Genomic DNA, 21,113 nt, shown 5'->3' with positions numbered 1-21,113 from the left:
ATTGTAAAAGCAAAACTATTTTAAGATCATAAATCACCCTGCTAATCCGTATAGCTCTAGAAACGGCTCTAGGACATTGAGGAGTGAAACTTTGCGATGGCCGAATTTCAAAGTAAATTAACGCTAGTTCGATAACCTCTTTATAATCTTCACGCAGACAAGCGATTGAAAATTTTGATATTTTTGACAAACTTCAGAAGTAACTGATAAGCTTAAAACATAATTTCCATCAAAGTGTTGCAAGATATTTTTCCAATGATTCTTAAATTATCTAAAGACTTCTATCTCGGTGTTTTTGATTTTTCTATGGCTAAAAAACTGAAAACTTTAACAAATCTAGTACATTATGCCTGCAAGCTAGCCAAAACATTGGCTTACTAATATACTTAAGGAATGTCAATCAAGCACCTGAATAGGGTATTAGACGAATTATTTGTTTTATAGCTAAAAGTGTCTAAAACCATACCATTAATGCTGTTTACACAGTTCTATTCTTGAAGAAGACCCATCTTTTTATTACAAATCGTTGGTCGTAAATATTTCTAAAGTTCTTTTCTATGTCCTAGAAGCTTATGTTGTTTTCCTGAGACAGAAACAAACAAGCGTTTTTTCTTTGAATTACCATCCAATATTTGACTAGTTTTGTCGTCCCAATGTACCAGAAGGTTTTTTGGAGCAGTCCGTTTTTGCTTAAAAGTAGAAATTTTTTTTTAGTTTTACTGTTTATAATGTCTTGCAATACATGATAACTAAAGCTAACAGAAGCTCTATTTCCACCTCCAATATCTATCAGAACAAAAATATTATACGTTTTGATTTTTAGTAAAAAAAAAATCTTAACTATTGAGGAGAAATAATATATTTATTCTTCCATGAAAAACAGAAGCAATTGTAGATATTTCAGCCGGAGTAGTTTCAGTTCTTCTTACAGCTGTAATTAACCTGTCGTCTGTAAGAAAGTCTTCTGATAAAAATAGTGATGTACCTTTTTTAACAACACGCTTGTGCGATCGTTTCTTAGGGAGCTCATTAATTGAACTTCTAATTCTGAAATGCGAGAATCATCATATTGACAAGTGGTGTGGTACCCTTTAAAATTTAAAACAAAATACACCATAATTTTCACATAAAATTAACCTTTTATAATGTTCTGTCACTTCTCATAATCAATTTTGAGAGCTTTTTACAAACATATAATTTTAACCCCTTCATTTTACCTCTGAGTTGTTTTTTTTTAATTCATAACAAAGCATAAGAAACTGATGAAACTACAGACTTTGGTTGGTCATATTTAAGAAAACAAGTTTATTTTTAAATAACTGTAAAAAGAAACTTGTAGCATGGATAAAATTCTACTTGGAAAGCTGTTTGTTTCTTCCAGACATAAAGTATAGATTATTTATATTACAACGCAAGGTAAAGGAATCTTTAAAATTTTCATGTATTAGAACATAGTATTGTGCAGAATTTTTAATAATTATTTCAGGAATACTTAACGACCATTAAGACAATCTTATGAACTAGTATTTCTTCAGCTTTCATTTAGGTAGTTTATTTTTTTATTTTTTGTTTTAATTTGTTTCAACTTAAAATATTATAATGTGTATTAACTAATTACAAATGTTATATAGTTTTACTATAGTCGGATTTAACATTTTATATTGTATTTATTATTAACCTTAATATTAATAAACACATATATACACCTAATTTAACTTCTATTCTTTCCTTACAGTACTTATCTTTTACAGAGCATCGTTAAAGTTTGTTAACTTGCTAACACAGAAAAACATGACTTAGTATAACAAAGAAAGAGTAATGTGTAAATCTCGTTGTTATATATTCTAGTGAACTTGTTTCGCTAGCATGTCTGTTAAAAACGATTAACTTTAAATTTTAAATAGTCACTTTAAATGTGTTAATATACCATTTGTTGCGATTAAATACTTTTTTATCAAGTGTTGTACATACATTTTTTTACAAGATTGCAGGAATGAGAAAAGTATTATAATTCAATTTTAATACCAACACTCAAACAATTTATTAATAGATTTCTTTTTAACATGTTTGGGTAAGGTGGGTTAGGGATAAGGATACAAATTAAAAAAAAAGCTCTAAAAATATTTGCTTACTCAGAAAATTTTAGGAGAAACACCTGAGTGTTACAATCGGACCCAATATTCGCAATAAAACAATATTTTAACAAGTTCAATGTTCTTCTAATACACAAATCTTAAAAATAATAATCGAACTATTTTCAAAAGTTTTTTTTGTTTAGTACTTTTTGATTAGTAACCAACAGTTCCAACTAACTAAAGTAAAATTGGATAGAAGTATAACTTCCAAAATAAATAATTACGATTAAGAAAAAGAAATCCAATAGAAAAAAATACTGTGCTTGAAGGAAAGATTTAAGGTAATTTTAAATTAATTTGTTTTCTGACAATTAAATTAAAAATCTTTAAATTATAATTAAATTTTTGCCTGATAGTGCAAGGATTCTAATGATGGTTTTGAAATATTTCTGAGTTGAAAATTTCAAAAAACCAAGAATCAACTTTGTGGCCAACACATATACAAAAATATAACAACTTAAATAAAAATTTAAATTTCACTAAAAAAATGTTTAGACTTATCCAATTAAATTAAAATATATTTAAATTATAATTAAATGTTTGCCTAATGGTGTAATGAAATAAAGATGATTTTGAACACTCTCTGAATTAAACTTATCAAGGTTTAAAAGCTTCACACAACATTATTATATACAACCAACTAAGTAAAATAAAACTTTAGTGATTGTATTGGACATTTTTTAAGTAAAATTGTACTTACTAGTTGAAAAACAATACTTAACTAAAAGTTATTTACACTACGAAACAATTTATAATGGGAACTAAAAGGATCTTAGTAAAAAGTTTCCCAGAAAAAAAAACGGCTACTTTAAAACTTATACTTATAATCAAGTCAAAATTGAAATTTTATTTGAAATCTATTTCAGCTAATAATATAAATTCAACATTCATTATTCAGAGTTTATTAAATAACCAAAACAAAGTCAATAAACAACGTTTTTAGTGATATTCTAAAAATATGTTTTTCTTTTTTCATTTATTTTTTTCAGGGGGTTCACAGGAAACAGGAAACCAGTCAAAACACGCCCCTGGTGGTGAGTCTAGCCAGGGTGGCCGAAAAAACTCGAATCCTGGATTAACCTGAAATTTAAGAAATTTTGAAAAAATTATTTAAATCTGAAATTTTAAACAAAAATCAATTAAAAACCTAGAGTTTGACCAATTTTTACATGTAAAGTTGTAAAGTTTCACTTTGAGAAAAAAAATCTATTACACTAGATATAAACTTATGTCATATATCTTTTTAAATTCGAAAATCACACTTGAAGTAAGATTACTTTTCAATGTTTCTATACAATTTAACATAGTACGTTACTTTAAACATAATTTTATACTACAAATAGACCCAAAAGTGTGTGAATTTAATAACCTGAAAGAAACTCAGAAAACTTAGATAAAATTTCTCAAACACAATTGGCCACCATGGTCTGGCTGCAGTTGTAAGGTTTGAACATTTTTCATTTATAACATTATCAGGGTAAGTGTTGTTATATAACCACTAGGTAAGGAAAAAATGTCAGGAAAAATTAGGGGGTGTTTAAATAATCACAGAATTTTTTTATAAAGATGCTCTAAATAAAAAAGTTTATGATCTCTAAAAACTGGATTTTACTAGTTTTATTTTCAAATAAAAAAGTATTTGCAGTTCTTATTTTTATCAGGGTCTAATTTAAAATTTGGAATAAATCAATTCTTATACTATTTTTTTTTTAATTTTACGTCCTTGTTTCAGTGCGTGTCTAGACTTTTTACAGTGAGGTAACACATTATTTTTTGTTCAAAAACAAAGTATTTTCTGTGGTAACTTTTAACAAACACTTTAGAAATTTTTATGAATGTCTACTACAATAAACATATAACTGTTTAAAACTTTCTTAGCCGCATAATTTTTTAAAATAATAGTCAAACAGAATGACAAATCTCAACAAGTAGTGTAAAATGCACATCTTATCAAGGAGTAGTTAGAGGACAGTTAAAGGATAATTTTGAATTATTCAGACAGAGCTTTTTTTTACAATTTTATGCAACAAATTATTAGTGGAAATTTACACAAAAAACGAAAGAATAAAAACAAATGAATAAAAAAAAAGTTTGCCAAAACAAAAGAGACCACTCAAAGCTGCTTTTTGAAAGGAATTTTAACACATACCTTCTCTTAACTTACTAATTATATAATGTATTATCTAATTCAAATGTTGCCTTTAAACTTAAAAAATACAAATTTTTAATTAAATATATTTTATTTTAAAAACAACATTCAAACCAATATTAAAACTTTATTAAAGGCAAACGTATTAAGTATTACATTATTATTACATTCAAAAATTTAAATAAGTCTGCACACACTGCATTACGAAAAAAATAATCAAACTATCAAAATAAAATAAAAAAGTATTGATTTAGAAACCTTTTAGTTAATTTTTATAAAACATAAATATACTTCAATCCATCTTATTTTTAGCAAAGTAGGACTCAGGTAAAAAATTTTAACTGCTCTTTACATATTAAGACTTTTTCTAGTTCGTTTGATTGGTTTTCTTCAGACTTTTAAATGGTTGATTCTTTCTTGTAAGTCCTCCAAGAAACCAACTTCTAGACATTTATCACCTACTGAGGTCATCATTAGCGAGTATACGAACTTTCATTTCCATACATGCAGTAACTTCGTCAAACGAGATCTAAGGTCAACTATCCTTTGATAAGAGATCCATGTACTGTAAATTTTTAGTAAAACAGTTAAACAATAAACATAGGTCAATTATAATTGAAAGTGTGAAGACTTTGCTTTACATTGTGAAGCTAACGTGATTAACAAATATATTTATTATGAATAATAAACTGAACACAAGACTAATGAAAATTAACAACTAAGTAATGATGCGAAACTTTTTACAAAAGATAAATTATCTCAAAATTTAAATGAAACTCTGAATTCTATAAGAACTGACTACTAAAATAAAGTATATTTTGTCGTACAATTTTTGAGATAAACGCCTCATACTTTTAGAAATATTTTGAATTGACATAGTTAAAAAATCCTTGTAAAGAATTGCATTTTTTTTTAAAGTTTTTGGTCACAAAGTTTTTATTTTTCAATTAAAAAAGTACTATTAAAAATTTTTCACATATTGAAAGATTTTTGTTTATGTAAGTTCTTAATAATAATAATATTAATAATAACAATATTAATAATAATGATAATACCTGTTGGTAGAAATGCTGTTGCTAAATAAACTCTTGAGTATTTTTTGTATATTAGTATTTAAGTGATGTGACTTAGTTTCTAGAAAAAAAGTTTTCTGCACATACTTTTTTTTGTGTTTATTATTGAAAACAAAACAATGCAGTTGAAAATTGTTTTAGAAACTGATTATTTATTTGTAACAAATAGACTTGTTAAGTTTTAAAACGATTGCTAAAAACTAGCAGGAGATAATTTATAATAAATGCAATATAATAATACTCCTATATTTTTAAATGAAACCTATCGAGCTCTTTTAGTTTTATCTGCTATGTCTCAGAAATTAAATGTTATTTTAATACTTAAAAAAGTGACTGGTTGCTTAGTTATTATTGTAAAAAACTACAACTATATAGTTAAGTAAAAAAACTATCCCTGTATAGTAGGGGTGGGCAACAATTTTAGTTGCAAAACAGATGTGGTAAACTTTAGTTCATAGACAGCTGGTTATTTAAAAATTTACATAAATTTGACACTTTCAGTCAGTTGCTGGCTGTCATTTGGCAGTTGCAGCCAAATTTCAAAAATAAAAGCTTTTATGGGCTACAGTTTTAATTAAATCATGGCAAAGACCACAAAATACTAGATAATTTTTACTCCTTGTACGATTATTAAAAAAAAAAAAAAAAACAGGCAGGAAATTTTGATCAGCAAGCCTAAAATACAGACAATTTAATTTTATAAGCCAAATCCTGCCCACAGGCTCAGTCTACCACTAGTCTATAGCCTCAAATTTTCAAATTAAGGGTTTTTGTTCAACATAATACAATGTTACTCTAGCAATCTTTTAAAATATGGATAAACATTAAAATACTCAAACAATAGACTCTAAATTTTTACCAAATATTTAATATAAAAATTTTATTATTTTTGTTTATTAAGACGAAAGTTGTAACCTTTTCCAAAGTTATGTATTTATGTGTTACAATGTTAACTCATTTAGTTACACAATATAACTTTGACTCAGAATAGCAATTTCTTTGGTTAGTGATTGTTTATTTGTGTACATAGTTAAATTATTTGTTTAAATAAATTTCTTGAAATTATTAGAAAAAGAAAGTTGCCAATTTAGTTTTTGTACTTATGACAATCTTTAAAAGTTTGATCAAATTGTAAGAAACATCATTGACTCCTCACTATGACTCTAAAAGGCTTTTACACCGGTGGTATTATTTACTTTCTTCACTATTGCTTTCTTTTTTGAAAATTTTATTTAATACTTAAGTAACTATCATAAACAAGAGTTTTTTTTAATTTTGAAAATTCTTTTAGTGTAGTTTATTTATAAGGCAATATCTTATTAATGAAAGTTAGATTGAAGTTTGTTAATAAAACAAATACTTATATATATAATATAGATTTTTTTATTAACGTTTTGTATTCACGTATAGTAAAGAGTGTATATCTATTATGTAAATCTTAGAAAGTAATTAAGTTGCCTAAATGTTTCAAGTAAAAATGTTTTAAACAAATAAACAAAGGTTATGCTTTACAATCTTACCAAAAGAAAAATTTACAGCTTAGTATTTGTACAGGGAAGAGAAGACCACAGCGCTTATTATGCAGCAGTGCTCGCCCTGCAACGTTGTCAGTATTTTATGGCAGATATCAGTTTGTAAGTACATCTTTTTATTGTAGTAAACTAATTGCAGTTTTCTTACAGTGTTTTTTTACCAAGACAACTAAATACTTAGCATTTGAGTGGTGCAGATGCTCTCTTTTAATTAAGTTTGTAGCAACTGGGTTGAGATAAGTTTGCGTTTTAAATCATTATGAAGCATCTCCAACTTTTGTTCTAAATTTATTGTTTTAGTAACACCTACCTCAGATCAAATAGTTAATTTAGCTATACTTTTGCACTGTGAAGTTGTTGCATCTCTACTTATAATAAAAAGCGCACACTCTATTTAGAAATGGGAACTGAGTTATGTTTTAAATTATCTTTATTATAAATAAATCTTGTCATACTATAGTAACTTGAAAAGCAATGAACTATTATATACATATAAACTTAACACATATATTTTTATAACATTTTAAAAGTTAAAACTTTTTTCTTACAAAAGAAAATACTAAGTCTTTAAGTATTAATTTTAAAGTTTACATACTTTGTTTAGGATAAAACTTAGCAAGCCGTATGTTAAAAAATTTCTAAGCATATCAAACATATTATAATTTTCAAAACATTAAAAGTAAATTTTATTTAATAACTGGAATTAATAATTGCTTTAATAAATCTACATTCTAGTTATATCACATTATTTATCTTTTTTTTGCTTTTCACAAAGTTACCATTCATTCAAGCTAACTCAATTAGTTCTATATTTTTGGTATTCAAGTTTACTTTGAAGTTTTTGATAAACTCTAGCAAGGTTTTAATTTAAAACTCAGATTTAGGATTTTTATGTAAATCATAATTTAGTTTTTGTTTTAGTTTTAGTAACTTTTTTTTTTTTAAGTTTATTTTATTTTAGAAAATTAAATTTTCATTTTTTATCTTTTTTTTATGTTATAAAAGGTTGTTTAGCAGTAAAATTTTCTTGTTTTTACTGACTTCTACTATGTAAAGTCTTCAATTTAAATTTCACCCATAAACTCAGATAGTTTTTGGTTTCTCAGATTGATTGTTTCATTTAAAAAAGTGTTTTATAGAAGACAGACTTGTTTTTGTTTTGTAATAAATATTGTATGTGCAAAATAAACTTACTTTGCTGAATATTAAATGTTATGAAGACTGTAAAATCAAATTAACTTTTTATCATAGACTTCTATTTTAAACAACGCTGAATCAACAACTGAATGGGTTTATGGTGATGTACATTTGCCTGAAACTGTTATTTCGTACAAGTGCAATAAAAATTTCGTGTTGCATCCTCAAGGCTACTCTGTGACTTGTGGTGTAGATGGAACTTACACTGCTAAAGGCCCGAATTCGAATGGAGCTTGCATCAGAGGTTTATGTTAAGGAAATGTTTTTCATTTAAATCTGTTTGTTTTGTTAGACTAAACGAATTTGGTTAAACTAAACGTTTAAACTTATGTTATAAATATAAATATAAAATTCTTTAATATAAATGTCTAAATACAACGATATTTAATTTGATTACATCAGGGTTGCCACACACTCAGGGAATTTTCAAATTGTAGAAAGTCTCAGGGAAACTCAGGAAATTTTTGGTTTTTTCTAAAAATTTCAGTGAAGTTTTAAGGTTTTAAAAAATCTCAGGGATAATTTTTCTAGATCTAGAATGAGATTTAGTCAATCCAGTTTCAATATTTTGTTCAAAAAAGTTAATTTTATTAACTTTGAAGTGCTTATTAGAAATTTTTTAGCCTTGCTGCTAATTCTTCAATATTTTTAGAATTAACACTTTAATTTTTTAATAAATAATATATTTTTTTTTAATTTAAAGTTCATAGATTAAAATAAAACTCACGGAAACTCAGGGAAGGTTAATGTTACTCAGGGAAGCTTCTGGTCACTCAGGGAAGGTTTTTTCATTCAAAGAGTGGCAACCCTGTACATGAATAATTTATATTTTTCTGTTGTTATTTTTATAAGTTTACATATCTTGTACTAAGTTATAGATTTTGACATATCTATATTAAATAATGAGCCTTTATCATTTTATATTTTAGCTATGAATAATTTCTTAAATTTTCATAATTAAGATTTTATATTTTAATAATTAACGTCGTGTTTAAAATCAGCTTAGTTTTTTGTTTTTTATTTGTTTAATAACCTCCAAGGTACCGAAGTCAACTAAAGTTGCGAAGATGGTTTTTCGATGAGCCCGTCTGGTTTTAGCGGGTACGTCTGCCAAGATTCTAGTGGTTGGGAAATTCCTAGCTTAGATTTTTCAGGAACTCAAATTTGTATTAGAAGTTTGTGTTTTCAATTTGTTGATACGTTATTGTGATGCATGTTTTATAACTTTGTGCTAAAGATATTTAATGAAATAAATAAGTGATAACAAGTCAATTAAAATTAACTTATTTTTAATACTTCATTCAGACTTAAATCTTAACATACGCGCTGGAAGTTATCAGTCTGTCTTAGAAGCAGTAGGAGATGAATGAAAAAGTACGCGTTGTTCCGTCGAGGTGAATGGCCAGGAAATATGTTCAACTGGTAAAACAAGAGAATTCAACATTCACGTTATAGATCCGTACGGAAAAACCATTACACATGAATACAAAATCTTTTATCTTTATAATAATAAATCAAAGGTATTAATAATTAAAAGTACTTTTTTCTTTTTTTAGTTTCAAAGAGTGTTTTTATTCATGAACCAAGTTTTATCTGTAACTTAAATATTTGTATTAAGTTTTTTGTTAAGTTAACTATAATTTTAAATTAGAGAATTAAGTACGGTGTACACATTTTACAGGATAGACAAAAAATACCTGAGTTTTGACAATTTAAACAAAAAAAACACTTAAAAAACCTGGGTCGCTAAACAACCTGGATAACCCTAGAATTTTAAACAATTTTTGCATGTAAGTAATGAAATTTAGATTAGATACGAAAAATCTATCTTAATCTCTTTTTTCCTTTAATTTTTTTTTACATTTATTACACATTTAAAATAGCATTCCAAGTTTTTTTCAATACTTTTATACTATTTAGAAAAGTGCTTGCAAGTCAACATGATTAACTCTCAAATGCTATAGTAAAATACCTTATTAGTAATTAATTAGTATTTTACATGGTTGCCACTTTAACAGCAAAATGTCTAAGTTATATCAAACCAGCCAAGTTAACTAAAAGTTGAAAAAGTATAAAACTTAGTGTTAACCAAGTTTAAATACCTAATTGAAATTTCATCATTATAAATAAGTACACAATATTTAAGAAGACAAGAAAGAAAAATACAATTAGTAAGCTACATTACGGTTGTAAAAACTGTTCTGTGAATTCAAAGTGTTTAAAATAAAAGTTTCACACACACCTGAGTCTTAAAAAAGTGTCTTAAACAGGTTTAACTAGTCTGTATTCTTCAAACTTTTAAACAAGCCTGCTTGTTTGGCAACCCTGTTTAAAAGAAAGTTAACAAAATAAAGAAATAACGAATTTTATTAACAGTGAATTAAATATAAATAAAAAAAGTATTATAAGTCAGTTTCAATGGACCATTACGGTTTATTAAACATTTTTAACAAAAGTAAAAAAGCTTATTAAGCCTTTAATGAAGAAGAATAACTAACTTTTTATTAAGAATTATATTAATTCTTTATCTGCTATAAAAATCTTGCATTTGAAAAGAGTAAATGTGAAATATAAGACGAGCTATAAGCATTGAAAACGTTATTTAGGAGTTATTGCAAGAAACGAAAAAAAAAGCAAATCGCTTAAGTCAGTCCCAATCCCAACAAAGCACATGATTATCTTCAGTACCTACAGACTGATTGAAGAAAAAGTTAAGGCAAGTTATAAAGTAGCAAATTTAATTACTAAAAAGAAGATACCGTTTAGAATTTTAATTTTCTTAAAGAATTTATGTTGACGGTAGTATAAGATTTTGTTTATTTCTTTACTGACAACAAAAGTCGTGTTTAAGAAATGCCTTAAGATTATAAAGCAGCATAAATCAAATTAGGACTTTAATCAATCTGTTAAGATGAGAGCACTGATAAAACATATATTGTTATCTGAGAATTTTTGTTTGAGTTGTTTTACTAATTTTGAAATTTTAGAAGAATTTCTAGGCTTAGTTCCCAATGCAAAGCACAGCAATAGGTAAATAGATTTTATAAGCAAAGGTGCAATGCACCAATAAAAGTTCGTGAAAGTACAAAATTTTCTTCTGTTTTCAGTATAAAATTAAACTAAAGGTAAAAAAGATCTTTTAAACTTAATATCAATTTTAAAAAGATGCTCTTAAGCTACTTTAAATGTTGTTTTTAATAAAAATATTTATATGGTAAATTTTTGTTTCAAATCAAAATTTCATTACTTTACATGTAAAAATTGTTTGAAATTCCAGGTTTTTCAAAAATTCTCAAATTCAAACTTTTTCAGATTATTTAAGTATAAATTTTCACATTCCAAGATTAACCGGGACTCAAGTTTTTTGGCAACACTGATTGTTCACACTTATATACAGTAGTATAAACAATATTTCAAATTGTATCAGCTGCAAGATTTAAAATTTAACATATATTATAATTCAAACAACACTGTGTATTGACCAAATTATACATCATAAATTTAATTTGCTACTCTTTAAAGAAAAAAAGCCAGCCTTAGTGACAAAAAACTAGCCTGATATTTTCGTATACAAAAAGCAATTCAAGTAAATAACTGAATAAAAGACTAAATTGGTTTGAGATTTAAAGTCTTCAAATGGTCATAATCTGAGTTTGTAGCAATGTATAGTTATTTATTTAATTGAATTTGAACTTATTTGATTCACAATGTACAAACTTAATAAATTTACCATCCTTGAACCTAGCTTGTATTAAATTGGTAGTTTCAAAAAACAGCAGTTGTTTATATTAGTATGCAATGCACAATAATTAACTTCATTTGCCTAAAAATAAAATGTGTTTTGTTGGAATAATAAAAATGTGTACATAACAAAAACTATTTCAATTTATGTCATATATATTGTTTTAAATGTTTCTGAACACACTTAGAAATTACGTTTAGATACAATAATGTTAGAAATTTATGCATAAACTAAACTTAATCTAACTTAAGCAGTAAATAAAAAGTGGTTTAAAATATGAGCATCTTTGTACACTTGTGTGCATTGGAATTAATTTCAAGTGAAAAAACTACTAAACAATCGAAACGCGTTAAAAACAAAATCAAATAAACCTTATTTCTTCTTATTATTTTATATTAAATGTATTTGTGTACACTTAAATATAATATTTAGTAATAATACACCTATAAAAGAAACTTAGGTATTAAATACATTTAAAATAAATACCTAAACTGCAAAGAAAATCTATTTTATTTAATTTCTGTGCATTACTTTTGTGCAAAATGAAAAACATTTGCATTTAGTTTATTTACTAAGTAACTATTATATAACTGACTTACTAAATCTAAGCACTCTTTACACTCTTTTTTCAAATAATTACTTGCTGTTGTAAGAAGATAGCTATTATAAAAATGAGAAAATACCCTGTTAGAAAGCTAATCTGTTTTTTTCACACTTTTAAGCTAATACAATAAAAGCTTTTTATTATTTAAAAATTTTATACATTAACTTAAAACGAAATAAAGCAAAACCAAATTACCAGTAAAAATTTAACTTAAAACATATTGTTGCTCAGCGGGCCACATTAACATGCTCGCGGGCCACAAAAAATTCTTTCGCGGGCCGCATTCCATTCAAAAAAAAAACGTGCTCGCGGGCCGCAGATTTACCCTTCGAGGGCCGCAATTGGCCCGCGGGCCGCAGTTTGCCGACCCCTGCTCTAGACCATTATTTGAAAAATATAATTTTAGTTAATTAAACCTAATACTTTTTCAAAGTTTTCATTGTAAGTTTGGTAACTAGTCAAATACTAAATACTTAATAATAATTTATTTGTTGTAATAAATTTCCTTTCAAAGGCACTCAGAGTTATTTAAAAAAAACTATAGATCAATACTGTAAAAAATGTTAATAAATTTTGAAAAAACTTAGTTTTATTTTCACAATGAAACAATACTTTTTAATTTCAAATGGACTTTTTTTTCAATGCACAACTTATAAAATTTTGTTCTATGGTAAAAATATTCTGTAAAATTAAACTTTTTAATTCAAACAACAGAAAATTTTTAAATTTTATAGATTTCCACTACTTTTTTAAGTAGCATGAAAACCATGCAAATCATTTGCATATTTGCTGAGTCAAGAATTTTTTTTAAATTGTTTTTTTTACTGTTTTTAAAAGGGTACATATATATATATATATATAAGATGTAACGTTATAAGGCGTTAAATCCTGGAGATCCTGATAAGCTAAGCTTATCGGAATGTATATCACAGATGTTCTTGTGCTAAAACTTTATTCCGACTAACGGCGTTTCACTGCTCTCAAATAAATTTAAGAACAGATCTACGGAGTCTATAAAATATTAACACACATTAGAAAAAAAGCAGAAAAAAGCATGTATAATTATGTATAGTGTTTATCTAGGTAGTAACTATAAATGGACTTTATGGTTTAAAAACAAAGTTTGGGATAAAAGCGTAAAATTATAAAATTGTCTACAAAAAAAACAAATTTAATAAAAGTAGGCACCAACCTCAAAAAGCTCTAAGAATAGGCAAATTTTAAAAATGAAAATTAAATTGAGTTGTGCAGAAATGTTACGTCATAATAATTTTAACAAATTATTCAATAATTTATACAGCTTGAAAACATGAAGTATTAAACTTGCAAGAATATATAAGTTTTGTGAAATAAATTAGTACATAAATAGACAGAGTTATTTAAAGTAGAATCGTCGGTTATGGGGACAGATATTTGATAAATCTTGCCGCTTATTCAGAAGTAGGTCTTTATCTTCTGCTGCAATTACTGCTCTTTCTGTATTGCAAGTTGGGCAAATTCTAATTTATTTCTAATTCTATTTTAAAAATATAAATAAAAAACAAAGCACGCGTTTATCGGAATATGTCTGGAGCTTTTTTCACAGGTATGGTAAAAGGCCAAACATGGAGTGGAGTATTGTTTCAAAGATAAAACATACATCCAACGGAGTAAGTAGAATTTGCCCAACTTGCAATACAGAAAGAGCAGTAATTGCAGCAGAAGATAAAGACCTACTTCTGAATAAGCGGCAAGATTTATCAAATATCTGTCCCCATAACCGACGATTCTTCTTTAAATAACTCTGTCTATTTATGTACTAATTTATTTCACAAAACTTATATATTCTTGCAAGTTTAATACTTCATGTTTTCAAGCTGTATAAATTATTGAATAATTTGTTAAAATTATTATGACGTAACATTTCTGCACAACTCAATTTAATTTTCATTTTTAAAATTTGCCTATTCTTAGAGCTTTTTGAGGTTGGTGCCTACTTTTATTAAATTTGTTTTTTTTGTAGACAATTTTATAATTTTACGCTTTTATCCCAAACTTTGTTTTTAAACCATAAAGTCCATTTATAGTTACTACCTAGATAAACACTATACATAATTATACATGCTTTTTTCTGCTTTTTTTCTAATGTGTGTTAATATTTTATAGACTCCGTAGATCTGTTCTTAAATTTATTTGAGAGCAGTGAAACGCCGTTAGTCGGAATAAAGTTTTAGCACAAGAACATCTGTGATATATATATATATAATTTATTGAAATGGCGATTTTAAAAATTCTGGTACATATGTTTCATAAAGCTTTAATTTTTCATAAAGCTTTAATCATCAGCTAGTTAAATTCAAAATAAAAAGCACTGTACTAAACAAAGATACAAAAGTTATGCAAAAAAACAAAAAACAGTATGACGTAATACTGTACATTACAAATATTCAGTACAAAAGTCGATCTACCATCTAACTAATCAAACAACTAAAATTAATGAAAACAACAGTTAATTGACTTTAAAGTACTTCAAAATTTGTTGTATTTTAAGAGAAGCTTTTTCATATGTCGACAAGACGATATAAATTCGCTCCTCTTATTTAAACAGCCTTCCTTTTTTAACGCATACATAACAGCTGTTGATTCTTTTAAGCACAGCCTTTTAAGCACAGTACAGTGCTTTTTATTTTGAATTTAACTGGCTGATGATTAAAGCTTTATGAAAAACTAAAGCTTTATGAAACATATGTACCAGAATTTTTAAAATCGCCATTTCAATAAATTATTTAAAAGCCCTTCAAGTGGGCTCAGTAGAAGGTGTTTAAGTTTGAACATTAACAAAATAATATTAAAGAAAGCTTACCAAATGTTTGCTGACTCAGCAAATATGCAGATGATTTGCGTGGTTTTCAAGCTATTCAAAAAAAGTAGCGGAAATCTAAAGCCACCCATGAATACCTTATATTATAAAAAAAAGATGTCTGTCACTCTGTCTATACTCTATAATGTAAGGATTTTTAGTCAAAATTAAATCATATTAAAAGTTGAACATATAAAGATCCTGAAATAAATTGAAAAACTGTTTGACATACTTACAGATGAAGTATTTGTTTTTTTGAACCAGATCTTAACCAAGCGGGCTTAAGTGCAAATGCACTGAAGCGTTTGTAGTTTTAATTTTAAAGTTAACTTTTAAAGAAGTTTTGGATATGGACCTGGTTGTATTTTTAACTTATAAAATATGTTAGTAAACATGTCACTATAATATATAGATATTATTCATAACAACAATAACAAACAAATGTTGACAAGTTGTCAACAGCATTCAATTCTTAAAACAACTTTCACAGATGTATGCCATACTAAAGTCTGCTTACATCAATATATATATTTATATATATAAGTTAACCAGGACAGCTGATCAAGCAAATTGGTATTGATCAAAGTAATTTTTAAATGCTTTTAGCAAAGTTTTATAAGATAAAACCTTGTTCTAGACTAAGTTTTCATAGCTTATTCTCTTATTAAATTACCTTAAAACAGTGTTTACAAATGAAGTACCCAATGACTTCTAACCACAAGGTCTTTCTTCACGCCAATCCATTGACTATAGTTTTTAGGTTTCAAGTTTTTATTTCTTGCTTTAGATATTAAATTCTAAATGCTAGTCAAGTGTCCTCTTTACTGGGTTGCCAAAAAACCTTGAATCCTGGAAAAACCTAGAATTTGACAATTAAGTCTAAAAAACCTGAAATTTTAAAAATTTTGAAAAAAACTGTAGTTTTTACAAAATCACTAAAACACCCAAATTTTTAACATGTTTGACATGTTAAGTAATGAAACTTTGATATTTCCCAATAATGTGTCATATAGATAATTTTTTTTGTATATATTACTATTTTCTGAATTAAAAAACACATTTAATGTAGCTTAACAGTATCTTTTCAGTGTTTTATACTAAATAAAACAGTTTTTGACCTCAAACTTGATATTATACTAAAAAAGACCAAAAATCTTGTATATTCAAAAAACTGAGTGGAAGAAACTTCTCAAAAACCTTTTGCATCTCTGTGTTTATCTGTACTGAGCAATTTTTGTGTAAAAAGTATACTTTTCTGTAAAATTTGTTAAATATATCATATTCATTTTAAAGCAATATTATATGATTTTGTTTAAGAATTACTTATAACTTATGTTATAGTTTCAAATAAATACTGTAATTTAAATAAGAAATCCAAAGTGAAAAGTTTACCTCAACTTAAAAACCTTTGATTTATTTTTAAAATTTTGAAAATATTTTTCAAAGTTTTTCTCAACTTTAATTACTAGTCAAAAAATTTTGCAAAATTAAATTGTAATAATATATATTGCAGAATTAAGAATAGCTTTTTAATTAAAAAAAGCATAGTTAAAAATTTGGAAATTGCTTCCAAGAAATTCTTAAATATTATTAAAACATCAGATTGGAAACTATAAAAAAAAAGCAGTACTAAAAAGTTATTGTAGGATATTTCAACAAAATAGTCAGTTTTTACACTTCTTTATACAAACTTTTTTAAGTTCTTAAAGTTTTTTGAAGTAGTATCCTATTGTATATAAAATGTAAATTTTGTTTATTTTTTCATTTATTAAAAAAGTAAGCAACAATTTAAAAGCTTAAAAACAGTACACTTCTTAATTAAATTTAAATTTGAATTTTTTTTAGAAGTAATTATTTATATAATTTTTGAGTAATTAATTGAAATTTAAAGGCAGTTTAAGAATAGCAATCTATTGGTTAGTGAATTTTTACTTGTGTACATAGTATTAGTTTAATTTAAAGTTAGTAATTAAAAACCAGTTACAAATTTAGTTTTGTAGTAGTTATGATGATTAATTTTTTACAGTTTTATAGATTTTTTTTTTTATAATTCATATATTAAGCTAACTTATTTTAAGTATTGAGTACATGGGTTTATTCTTAACTTCCAAAAGTAATTTTCTTAATGTATGATTTACAATATTTTATTAAAATGATGCAGGGGTCTAAAAATTTTTTAATTTTTTATATTGGACATTGTAAAATTTCTTTTCAAGCACTAAATGTAAAGTAGCTTTTATATAATAAAGAAATACATTTACTTTTTAGTTGTAGTCAATGTTGTTAAAGGTTTCCTGTATAAACGTGTATGTAACAACATAATCACTTTAACATCAACTTTCTTAAAACTATACAGTCAACTAAAACTCAAACCCATCTTAAATTTTAAAGACTAAAGACCTCTAAATCCCCTAAATAAGTTTTAAAGTCAAAGAATAGTACAATTTGAAACAATTAATTATAAAATACTTCATATCAAAATGTCTTATAAAAATTTTGTTAAAAATTGTTTTTTTAATTTAATTTTAATTAGATCTCTTAAGATTATTATTTTGTTTATTTTTTATAGCATTATTATATATATAACCTTTTGAATATACTAACTTTAATTAGTAACATCATGAGAATTTCTTTTATTTTTTCATTAAAAAAATGCCTAAGAGCTCAAGTAAAGTTAAAAAAAAGATCTACTAGTAAATAAAAAAGTTGCCCCTTACTGTGCTTTGTCCAAGAATGATATCACTTACTTAACTCAATATTTTATTTTACTGAAAATTTTTATTTTATATAAAGTTTTCATTAAATCTTTAGTGCAGTGTTATATGAGAAACAGTCACTTTGAAAGCTGTAGTAATTATTAATTAGTGTAGAAAACGTTTTTCAATGAACTTTTTTCAGTAGAGTAAATATCTATTGGCAAACTTTAAAAAATAGTTTTATTACTTGAAGTTTGTTTCTATTAACATCCAAAACTTAACAAACTTCAGAAGAATTTTATGACAGCATTGTAATTTATTCAGATAGATAGCTGATCAGAAAAAAAGAACTTGAAATGCAGCAGTGCTCATCCTGCAATATTGCCAACATAGTTTGGCAAATTGTTGTTCGTAAGTACCATTTTTAACAATGATAATTTTAATTAACTTATTACTGCTTTTTTATTGTAATTCTTTTCAAACCAAGACAACTAAAGACTTAGCATTTGAGTAGTAAAAATCCTTTTATAGAATAGGATTGTAGCAACTACTTTGTAATAAATTAGACTACTTTATAATGATTGCTTTTATTGTTTTTTCATTTAATGTTTTAATAACACTCACCTTAAATCAAATAGTTTATTTTCTTATTTTTCACTGAAGAGTTATTATTATTAGATAAAAGAAAATAAGCAAATACTATGTTTACTGATAGTTTTAGAACTGCACAGTTTTTAAATCCTCAACTGAAATTTCTCATACTGTGATGAAAAAAGAAAATATAGAAGTAATTTAGATCTATAGTTTCTGTGAAAAAAAAATTTGTATAATAGTACAATACTTTTTTGTTCAGTGATTAAAAGAACAAACTTTAACAAACTACTGACTCATTGAGTTAACTTTAATAAAATAAATTGTTAATTTTCGATTAAAACTAATATTTGTTTTGTTTTCTTTGTTTTATAGTTTCTAAATAACAGTTACAATTGTCTTTCGACCCAAGCTCTTGGCTGATTATATATTTGTAATCAATGCAGAATTTTATATATAAAGCTTTTTTAAAATAACCGTTCCGAAACTTTTTACTTTTTGTAATTAAGTTTCAAAAATATTCGAAAAAAAATCAAGTCAGAAAGCCTATAGCATTAATAATGGCTAGATTAAATAAGTATTAAAACTACAAGTTAAACTTTTATATCATTACACCTTTGGTTTATCTATTGGTTAAAATAAATTAACTTTTCTCTTAGACCTATTAAGAAAATTTTTTGTGGTTTAAAATAGTTGAATTTTAAGGTCAGTTTTAAGTTTTAAAGATTGTTTTTATTTACACCTTGTTACAAATTGTATCTTATACTTCAAATGAACTTAAATCAATGTTATATAGTTTATGTTTTATGGTGATAAATTTACAATTTATTTTACTGTAAAACATTTTAGTTTTGTTACTACAGTTAGTATGACAATATTTATATATTTTTTACCTACAAACTTTAACTATTTTTGGCCACTAAGATTGTTTGTTTTGTGTCAAAGAGAGTATTACGGAAAAGAGAATTATTATAGTTTTTAAATGATTATAGTACTAGAAAATAAGTCTATTATTTATGTACAAAGATTGTAAAATTAATTATATTTTGTATTGTGCATGAATTTTTGAAGTCTCATTAAATGAGTATCAATCTTTTATAAATCTACAATTGTAAAACTTCTTTGTTAAGAATTCTGTTTAAGTTGTTTTTTATATTTTTAGGCTGATTAGAATTAGTTCAAAATAGAAAAAAAGAGCTAAAAATGTATAAGTTGACAAAAAGCATATGACTTTTATTACTTTTTTTTTTTAATATATAAACCAGTTTAGTTTAGAAAAAATAAAAAAATAAAAAAATATGTATATTTTTAATCAATAAGTATTTGTACTTGTTATCATTTGTTCTTCTCTGTAGTTTTCTGTTTTTGTTGAATATTTATTATATGAGAAGTAACTCGTTTTGAAATTTGTAGTGTAATGTAAAAATTGAATATTAATTTGTTTAGTCTTTTTAGTTGTCCAAGTTTAAAAATAAACTTCAATTCAGTAATTAAAATCTTTAAATTGAACTTTTGATATAAACTACAACTAATTTCAATAACAGTACACTAGATAACCAATGTTTTTAAAAATTATTTTATAATTTGAAATTTTTGTTTTTAATAATTTTTTAATTCTTGTTATTACCTACACAGTCTGTTCTGATCCACCAAAGCTTAAAAATGGTGAGTATTTTGGACCAGACTTGCCACAAAATGGATCCGTTTTCAGCTATAGTTGTAATCCTAATTTTATGTTTAGTAGAACTTCTTCAAAGAGAGCTACGTGTACTGACAATGGTACTTACAAATGGGATGCAGATCCTCCTAAGTGTCTTCCAAGTTTGTTTAAAAACTTGCCTAAACATTTTATATAAAGTTTTAGTACCTACTATAAGAATACGACATATAAATAAAGCTTAAAATTACTATCAGCTTGCAATGCTCCACCTACTATTATGAACGGAAGTTACATTGAAAGTCCAAGTACAACATATTTAAAAGGTGATTTTCTTACCTTCAAGTGCGATTTTAGTCCAGATAATTTCATTGGCTCAATTGAATGTGGTGAAAACGACTGGATACAAAAACCTCACTGTCCTGTGAAAGTAACAGGTTATAATATTGTAAGATTTATTCACATATTTTAAAACTAGTTATGGACTTATATATGTATAAAGAAATTACATAAAAAATTGAATGTTTCAAATTATACTTATAATAATACATACTTGCAAGTAAAAAAAAATCAGATTGTTTTTTTCACAAAAGTTTCTGTAAAGTTTAATATTTAACAACGTTTTTACCAGAATCAAGTATGATATTTAAGTTACCCTCAAAAAATGTTAAAAAAAAACTACTGTTGTTTTGTAAGAAGTTGGCTAATGCTTCTATTGGCATAGTTTATTTTAAAATATTTTGATCAAAATTACTAGGTTGTGTCTTACAAATTATTATTTATAGTACTTTTAGTTAACAACTTTTTATCATTTGACTAAAAAATATTTCATGTATAAATTGTCATTTCAGTCAAATTATTCTAAAAAGTGCTGCTGAAATTGAATTATAGAATTATA

This window comes from Thalia democratica, chromosome 4 (genome assembly GCF_965202585.1).
Source record: "Thalia democratica chromosome 4, ktThaDemo2.hap1.1, whole genome shotgun sequence".
In the NCBI taxonomy this organism is placed as follows: domain Eukaryota; kingdom Metazoa; phylum Chordata; class Thaliacea; order Salpida; family Salpidae; genus Thalia; species Thalia democratica.
This window is presented reverse-complemented; position numbering follows the sequence as displayed.